Source organism: Haemorhous mexicanus, chromosome 35 (assembly GCF_027477595.1).
Source record: "Haemorhous mexicanus isolate bHaeMex1 chromosome 35, bHaeMex1.pri, whole genome shotgun sequence".
Classification (NCBI taxonomy): Eukaryota; Metazoa; Chordata; class Aves; order Passeriformes; family Fringillidae; genus Haemorhous; species Haemorhous mexicanus.
In genome coordinates, this window is record NC_082375.1 from 1,104,454 (window position 1) to 1,113,317 (window position 8,864).

The 8,864-nt window shown below is 49.1% G+C and overlaps 1 long non-coding RNA gene across 1 annotated transcript; it reads right to left on the reverse strand.

The window, feature by feature from the left end:
* Window positions 1-272: 272 nt before the first annotated feature.
* On the reverse strand, window positions 273-3,232 carry LOC132341105 (uncharacterized). Its single transcript, XR_009490094.1, has 2 exons — window positions 3,027-3,232; window positions 273-1,890 (listed from the first exon to the last, which is right to left on the reverse strand). It is a non-coding gene; the product is annotated as an uncharacterized LOC132341105 (long non-coding RNA).
* Between the last annotated feature and the right edge of the window lie 5,632 nt (window positions 3,233-8,864).

The window sequence follows — 8,864 nt, forward strand, 5'->3', positions numbered from 1 at the left end:
CCAGAGCCTTGTCTGGTCTGATTTTCTTCATTTTGGAAAGGACTGGCCCTTGTGTTCAGGGTTCTTTTGCGCAGAACGACCGGCTGCATGCTGAGAATTCTGCATTGCGCATGGTGCCTCCTAGACCACAGCTGCTGCCACCGCAAAGTCAGGCTGCTTTGTGAGTCCCATGCACATCTTTCAAACGTTCTCCAGCTGTCTGTTCTTTTGTGGGTTTTGATTGGGGGAAAAATCTTCTCTGTCGCAGTGAGGGAAGCTCGGTGACACCTCAATGTGAGGATCAGCAAGCTTTGTTTATTGATTAGAGCATCAGACATTTAAGCACAACATGTAATAAGCTCATGCATATTCTGTAAGCTAAGCAGTCTATTGGGTATTCTTACTTCTTCATTCTTTACAACTTACATCTCTCTTTTCTCATGCTCTGCTCTCGGCTACATCATCCTGTTATCAGACTACAGCTATACCCAAGGCCACTGCGGCCTTGCAGTTGCAGGGCCTCAGATTAGCTTGGCCAGTATTTTTCCAATTCTCAGCTATCCAGAGCATGTCTACGTGACCTTTGTAATGTAACCAATTCCCAACAATTCCCCTGTTTTCTTTTTGCACAAGCAATGTTTGATTAAATGCAGTAAATATTATTTTTTATACTATTTTTTATAAGCACATGCAAAACCAAAGCAAAACTAATACTATTAACAAAGCTATAACACTTATTATAATATTAGCTTTAACAATAAAACATAGCTATAATCTTAGGCTTAGAGATTTGAGCTATCTATCAACACTAAAGCTTAATTTTACTTGTAAGTTTCTAGTTAACCTCTGCAAGTCAGAGAGCTGGGAGTAAATAGACTGTGAATGGTTAAAAAGGTCTATATAACACAGGCTTTTAGATTCTTTACAGTTATGCAGTTCCCTTTGGTGTACTCACAGGGTTAATTTACAGCTCCTTGGTACTACTCTCACCCCCCCCACCCGGGCTGGGGAACAGAGGCAGAACTTTTAGGAGTTACTTTCTCTAGGCCGCTGGGGCGAGCAGGGGAATTTAAGCATTTTAAACTTTAATGGGAACTTCTAAACTAGACTCGAATCGGCTTGCAAAAAACGCTGAGTTTTTACACAGGCCCTTGCGGCACCGCAGGGGCAGGATGGCGTCCCCCCCCTCCTCCTCGTCTTCTCCCCTGTCTCAGCTGCCCCCGCAGGGGCAGTCTCGGGACAGTTGGAAAAGTTCGGGAGGGAATCTCGGCTGATCGCAGGCGCTGGCAGCTACTGTTGGGGGCAGAGGGGTGGCTCTGAAGACGGTTCCGCTTGGTGGTCGCTATTGTCGACTCTAATCTTCTTCACCGGCGCGGCGGGCGAAGGCGGGGTCGCCGCGGGAGTCTGTGGGGGCTGCAAAGCTGAAGGAAATGCATCTCTTGCCGGGCTGGGGACGGCAGCCGCGTCCTTTCCGGGTGCCGAAAGCTGCAGTGCAGGCGCAGACAGCTGCTGGTGGAGCCGACACGGGAGATGGCAGGACAGCCGCGGCCGGAGCTCTCACGGGCTCTGCTGGGGAGGCGGCCACGGGAGGGGTCGGCACGGGTAATACAGGGTCGACTCCCGCCGGCACCGCTGTGAATGCAATTGCCGGCTGCGATGCAGAAAAAAAAAGCACAAAGTGGCCGCAGCAGTTTCTGCTCCCAGCGGGGGAGCTAAATGTTACTTTTACCGCGCCGCTGCTTACCAAGTGGTAAAGTTAGTCTCGCGTCCACTTAATAAAGATCTCACTGTTTGTTTGCTTGCTGTAACAGGCTCTTTAACTCTTGTTTGGTTACGTTACGGCTTACAGTCTATATGCAGGCAATCTTGGGAGTTCTTTTCCCAGGTCAATACTTTATAGTCCCCGCTTTTCTAAAAAGCATTTAAAAAAAAAAATCATACGCCGCTTGTCTTTTCATACCTTTCAATTTAAACGTCAGCGCTGTTGCAGCCCTTCCAAGACGTCGGCGGCGTTCATCGGCCGAGACTCTTCTCTAGGGTCGCTCGGGGCCGGAGTACCAGCTCTTTGCCTCCCGTGCTGCTTCGGGACCGACACGGATACTGCACTGGACCGTGGCCAACAGGTTCAAGCCGAGACTCCTCTGTAGGGTCGCTCGGGGCACGGAGACCACCAGCTCTTTTGCCAACCCCCCTCTCTAGGGTCCTTGTTCAAGGCGCGGAACACCAGCCCTTTAGCCTCCCCCCTCTTTTAGGGTCTCTGTTCGAGGCGCCATTTGTCCCAGTGCAGGAAGCTGGGGTAATCTCCATGTGAGAATCAGCAAGCTTCGTTTATTGATTAGAGCATCAGACATTTAAGCACAACATGTAATAAGCTCATGCATATTCTGTAAGCTAAGCAGTCTATTGGTTATTCCTACTTCTTTATTCTTTACAACTTACATCTCCCTTTTCTCATGCTCTGCTCTCGGCTACATCATCTTGTTATCAGACTACAGCTATACCCAAGGCCACTGTGGCCTTGCAGTTGCAGGGCCTCAGATTAGCTGGGAGGAGGACCCTTCTTTTCACAATATTTTTGGAGATTAAATTAGAGGACCAAAGGGGGTTTTGGCCATTTCATCTGTTTCAGTGGAGGTACCTGCTCTGTTTTTTCATTTTTACAGGTTCACTTGAACAAAGCTCTTTTTCTGAGTTTTAAGAATTTACTTTTTCATTTCTGGGCACTTCTTTCTGTGTCTTTAGACTAGATATCTCAGAGAAGGGTCAGGTTGGCATGTACTTCAACATTACACTGCCCAGGATTTTGGTTTTTTTTTCTTTTTCTTTTTTTCTTTTTTTTTTTTTTTTTTTTTGTGTATATTGTAGATTGTTCTAATTAGAGGTCCTAAGGAGAGTCAGACTCTTCATATTGTTAGTAATCTTTTCCACTCTGCTTAGTCACACATGAAGCACTACTTAGTGATCACCAAGGTCTAATTATGTAAGTTAACAGCACATTACCCAATTTATCTAGCCATGCTACCAAAACACACAGTTTTATTTCCTACCTGTTTTCTGTTCTTCTGCTCCAAGCAGTTATAGGGAAAAAAAAAAAGTGCTGTTATTTCCCTGAAAAGTTTTCTTCTATAACAAGCCACTTACCCCCCTTGAATTAGAGTCAGAGGAGCCAAACAGCTGCAGCTGCTCTGAGGGCCTTTATACCCGGTGGGATTTGCCCCCTCCCTTTTCCCGGGCATTGTGGGAACGAGAGGCGGGCACAATCAGGGGTATATTAACCCCAGCCTTTGCTAAGGAGCTTCATTCCCTCTCTGGGATGTAGTAGGATGAGAGCTCTTCTCTCATTTTAGTGAAGGGGCTTTTTCAGTTTATCTCAGCTTGTTTTCACCAGCTGCTTTTGGGCATCTAAAGCAACAGAGGCTTTGAAGATACTGCGAAGAAAACAGCATTGAACAGAGGGAGTATTGAAGTTCATGATTTTGGGTTGTGTGTTCAGGAGCGGTAAGGTGCTTTTGTAATTTCTGGTGTTATTCTTGTTTTGTTGTTCCTATTTTTATTTTAGGAGGAGCGCAGCTTCCAGAAATTCCAGGTTGTGTCAAGTACAATATTTTTTGAGCACATTCATCATATCACAAAAGGCATCTGCCCAGTGTCCAAGATGATGTTTGGGATTGAGGCTTCAGGTGAGTTGAGGATTGTGACTAGGAGAGGGAGGGTGAGCAGGTATCAGGTTAGGAGTTATTGTGGGGGTGGTTTGAAGGTAGCAGGGTGAGAAATGGTATCTATTTGAGGGCCCCCCCCCCCCACAAGGCGTTTCACAAGTGTAGAAGAGGCATTTGCATGTCTTACAGCACACAATGTCACCCACTGCACTCACAGAAATGCCATGTAACTTTGTTTCTCTCTAACCCAGGTGCTGCTCATAATAACAGCCACATTCTTGGAATCAGGATGAAGCTGGAGCCTCGAGGACCCAGGTACGTTCTGGAGAGGGCAGGTAGCTGACTTGCTGGGATTGGGCCCAGATAACCCCGAACTCCTACATTGCTTTTGGTTTTCTTTATTGTAGCTGACCGAGAGGCTAACAGGCGATCACAGGGCCCTCCGAGGCAGACTCGTTTCAGGTCCAATGTGGATTCACACCACCGATCATCCAAAAGATAAGTCAGGGGCCACAGCCTGTAGATGGGAGGATAGGAGAGTACTGGATTAGAAATTCCTGGGACAGATTTAAAAATCAGCAGAGGGTAAAGGGGTGTCCTCTAAGAGGCCTCTTAGGACAGTGACAGGGAGAAGCTCTACTTTTGATCGCAGCTGTCGGGCGTGCAGCGCAGAACAGCTCCGGTCTGTGTCGTGTTGTCTGGTGTACCGTGTTACCTGGTGTCTTTGGGGTCCTTTGATCAGATAGCTCTGCCTTTTCCTCTCAAGGCCCTTACCACAAGCATCAGCCGTCATCTCTAGCTTCTCAAACGCTCGTACTTCTCGGCACAACGCCGATATCATTCGTTCTTTCGCCGGCAGGCTCGGCCCTGTCCGAGTCACATCTCAGAAGCATCGAGTCAGATGTTTTTTGAGGCTTTGGTTCGTGGCGTATCACTATCCATCATTTCCAGCCTGAGTCACAGCACTCAGGGCCTTATAACATTGTATGCTACGGAGAGCATTCCAAACGCAGCATCGTCTCACAGCCACCTCGATCATCGTGACCAACAGTTCTTCTAACAGGTCACTCTGTTCCAGTCTTTTCTTCTGCTCCTTAGAGGAGCTCCCTCCGTCTACCATCACCTTAGCATCAGTCATCTCTTTTGGCATCCTCTTGGTCCTTGCCGTTTTTAATCTTGCCAGGAACTCTCTTCTCATCCTTGTGTCACACTGTTGGTAGCATAATGTGTTTGTGTTTAACGTCCCCTCGTTTGTCACGTTCTGTGTCACGGGTGTCCGCACACATTTGTGCCGGAGCTGCTCTGCCCTGCCGCATAGCCCGGTGCAATAGGACGAGTCCCGGGGACTTGCAGATTGTGAGGTATCGCTGGACTCCAGATGATATTCCTAGATTGACGCAAGATGTTTGGAGCTGTGAAGTTTGCCTGCAGCCCTTTGACTTTAGTCCTCACTTTCTTTCAGATGCAGAAGGATGAAATCCAGGGAAAAATCCATCCACCCATCCCAGGTGAGGAGGTTCCACCCAGCAGGTCAGTCAGTCACCGTTTGTCTCTGGTGGGGGAGTGTAAAGTGTGAGTCTGTTACAGCACTGTTCTTTTTATTTTGAGGAAGTAAAGCCGGGTATCAGCAGTCAAGGTGAGGTGGGCAAGGTGAGCTTTGAGCGGTGTACAGGAGCAGTTGTTATTGCTCAAGTCTCACTTTCTGGTGCAACTCTAAGCACCCCAGCTCGTTCGTGCGCTTTAGGCAATCCACTCGGAGTACGTCCACGCCCCGTCACCGACCGGCCGACGTGCCGGGTTTGCTGCACCCGTGAGCCCTCCGGAAGTATTACGGGACTCGGGGACGAAGCCTCTGCCTTTTCTATTTAAAGGTGTCACCCGGGGAGTCCTTGGCAACGGCCGAGGAGTAGCGGTGAGTCGGGGAAGTAGGGAGGAGGAGCGAGGCTCCACTCAGGTTTCAGCAGCCCCACATCACCTCGTCTCCCCTTAACCCAGGCGTGCCCCGCGAGGACGGCGTAAGCCTCCGAGCGCGGCCGAAGTGTGCGGCCCGAGGAGCCGGGCATTCTTAGGAGAACGGTGAGTAGCAGAATTGTTGGGTTTTGGCCGCTGTGCTGTCGAGATCATGCATTGATGTTTGGTTTTCTTTAATGCAGCCCAATAAGAAACAACAGGAAGTTGTTGAACAACAGTGCCAGTGGGAACTTGCCAGCTGTCGAGGCGGCCTTCTTGTGCACTTGACACGGACCGGCATCCCCATATGTCTGAGAGATAAGTAGAGAGCTATGACCCACAGAGGGGACAAAAGTGGGGTGCTGGGCGGGGACCAACCAGGAGGAGTTTTTGAGTCCGCTTTGGAGATGGAGGTGTCCATGAAGTGTCCTCTTAGGTCACATAAAAGGAAAATCTCACTTTTGATCAGAGTGCCAAGGTGCACAGGGCAGAGCAGTCCCGGTGTGTATCGTGTCACTTGTCTATCGTGCCTTATGTGTTATTTGGGTATCCTCTGTCACATGTCTTTCACCTCAGGCCTTTGAGGCGCCCATCAGAAACCATTCTTGGCATCTGTGATCTGCGTTCTTTATTCTGGCACCAATGCCATAGAACTTTTGGCTTAGGAGCTCAGACTGCCATCAGATTCGCATCTCTTCTTTAGTAGCATCCACTCAGATGTCTTTTCAGGTCTTGTTTCGAGCTGTAGGGACAGCCGCGCCCCACAAGGATCCATTACGGCAGGTTAGGACTTGTCAGAATGCGAGCTTAGGCAGAGGATTCTGACCGTAGGATTCCCAGGCATCCATCTTGGCAGTTCTTGGAATAAATCATTCAGTTAGCATCTTCTTCCTCCAGGCTTCTCTGAGCCTCATCAGCTCTCCATCGGTCTCACCTCGGTCATCTCATTTTGAATTCTCTCGGTCCTTGCAGTCAATTTTCTTGCCAAGAGATTTCTGTGTGTGTTGTGTCCCCCTTGTTTGTCACATCCTGTCCTGTGTCACGGGTGTCTGCACGCATGTGTGCCGGAGCTGCTCTGCCCTGCCGCATAGCCTGGTGCAGTAGAAGAAGTCCCGGGGCCTTGAAGTTTGTAATGTGGGGTGTTGTTGAACTCTAGATGGGCACAAGATGTCTGGAGCTCTGCAGGTTAAGTTATCCTGCAACAGTTTGACTATTGTCCTAAATTTTCTTTCAGATTCCTATGGATCAAATCTGTCCCAGAGGGCTCTATCCTGGGTGCGGGCATCCTCCTGAGCAGGTCAGTCATTCACTGTTTGTCTCTGCAGCAGAAGTGTAAGTGGTGACTCTGTTACAGCACTGTTTTTTTTTTTTTTTTTTTTTTTTTTAGGAAGTCAAGGCAGAGAGCCACAGTCAAGGCCAAGTGGGCAAGGTGAGCATTGAGTAGCGTACAGAAGCAGTTATTGCTGACATCTCAATTTCTGGTGCAGCTCTAAGCATTCATTCTCGTTTGTGCACTTTAGGCAATCCACTCGGAGTACATCCAGCCCCCGTCACCTGCCAGCCGATGCACCGGGTTTCCTGCAAATGCAAGTCCTGTGGAAGTGTTACAGGAGTCTGTGATGATGAAGCCTTCAACTTTTCTATTTCATGGTCCCATCCTGGCAGCCCTCAGGAATGGCTGAGGAGTTGTGGTGAGTGGAGGAGGCGGGGAGGAGGAGGGAGGCTCCACTCAGGTCCCAGCAATGATAAATCACCTTGTCTCCACTTTAACCCTGGTGCAGCCTGCAACAATGGCGATGGCCTCCAATCAAGCCTGAAGCGTGTGGCCCGAGGACCTGGGCGTTCTTAGGAGAGGGGTGAGTAGCAATACTGTCATATTTTGGCCGCCGTACTGCTGAGATTATGCACTGACGTTTGGTTTCCTTTCTCCTGGCAGACTAAGAGACAACAGCCCGGTGTCAGCAGGGACTTCCCAGACGGCGCGTCCGCTTTCCTTCGCATGGATTGGCATGCCCACCTGTCCGAGAGATAAGTAGAGGGCTATGACCCAGAGAGGGGATGAAAGGGGGGTCTGGGTCATGACTCAAGGTGAGGGGATTTTGATTTGGCTTTGGAGATGGGGATGTCCAAGTAATGCCCCCTTAGGCCCTGTAAAGGGAAAGTATCAGTTTTGATCAGAGTGCCAAGGTGCACAGGGCAGAGCAGGTCCGGTGTGTATCGTGTCACTTGTCTATTGTGCATTCTGTGTGTTTGTATATGTCATGTGTTTTACCTCAGGCCTTTGAGGGGCCTATCAGAAACCATTCTTGGCATCTGTGATCTGCCTTCTTTATCCTGGCACCAATGCCATAGAACTTTTGACTTAGGAGCTCAGACTGCCATCAGACTCGCATCTCTTCTTTAGTAGCATCCACTTAGATGTCTTCTCAGGTCTTGTTCTGAGCTGTAGGGACAGCCGCGTCCCACAAGGATCCATTACGGCAGGTTAGGACTTGTCAGAATGCGAGCTTAGGCAGAGGATTCTGACCGTAGGATTCCCAGGCATCCATCTTGGCAGTTCTTGGAATAAATCATTCAGTTAGCATCTTCTTCCTCCAGGCTTCTCTGAGCCTCATCAGCTCTCCATCGGTCTCACCTCGGTCATCTCATTTTGAATTCTCTCGGTCCTTGCAGTCAATTTTCTTGCCAAGAGATTTCTGTGTGTGTTGTGTCCCCCTTGTTTGTCACATCCTGTCCTGTGTCACGGGTGTCTGCACGCATTTGTGCCGGAGCCGCTCTGCCCTGCCGCATAGCCTGGTGCAATAGGAGAAGTCCCGGGGCCTTGAAGTTTGTAATGTGGGGTGTTGTTGAACTCTAGATGGGCACAAGATGTCTGGAGCTCTGCAGGTTAAGTTATCCTGCAAAAGTTTGACTATTGTCCTAAATTTTCTTTCAGATTCCTATGGATCAAATCTGTCCCAGAGGGCCCTATCCTGGGTGCAGGCATCCTCCTGAGCAGGTCAGTCATTCACTGTTTGTCTCTGCAGCAGAAGTGTAAGTGGTGACTCTGTTACAGCACTGTTTTTTTTTTTTTTTTTTTTTTTTTTAGGAAGTCAAGGCAGAGAGCCACAGTCAAGGCCAAGTGGGCAAGGTGAGCATTGAGTAGCGTACAGAAGCAGTTATTGCTGACGTCTCAATTTCTGGTGCAGCTCTAAGCATTCATTCTCATTTGTGCACTTTAGGCAATCCACTCGGAGTACATCCAGCCCCCGTCACCTGCCAGCCGATGCACCGGGT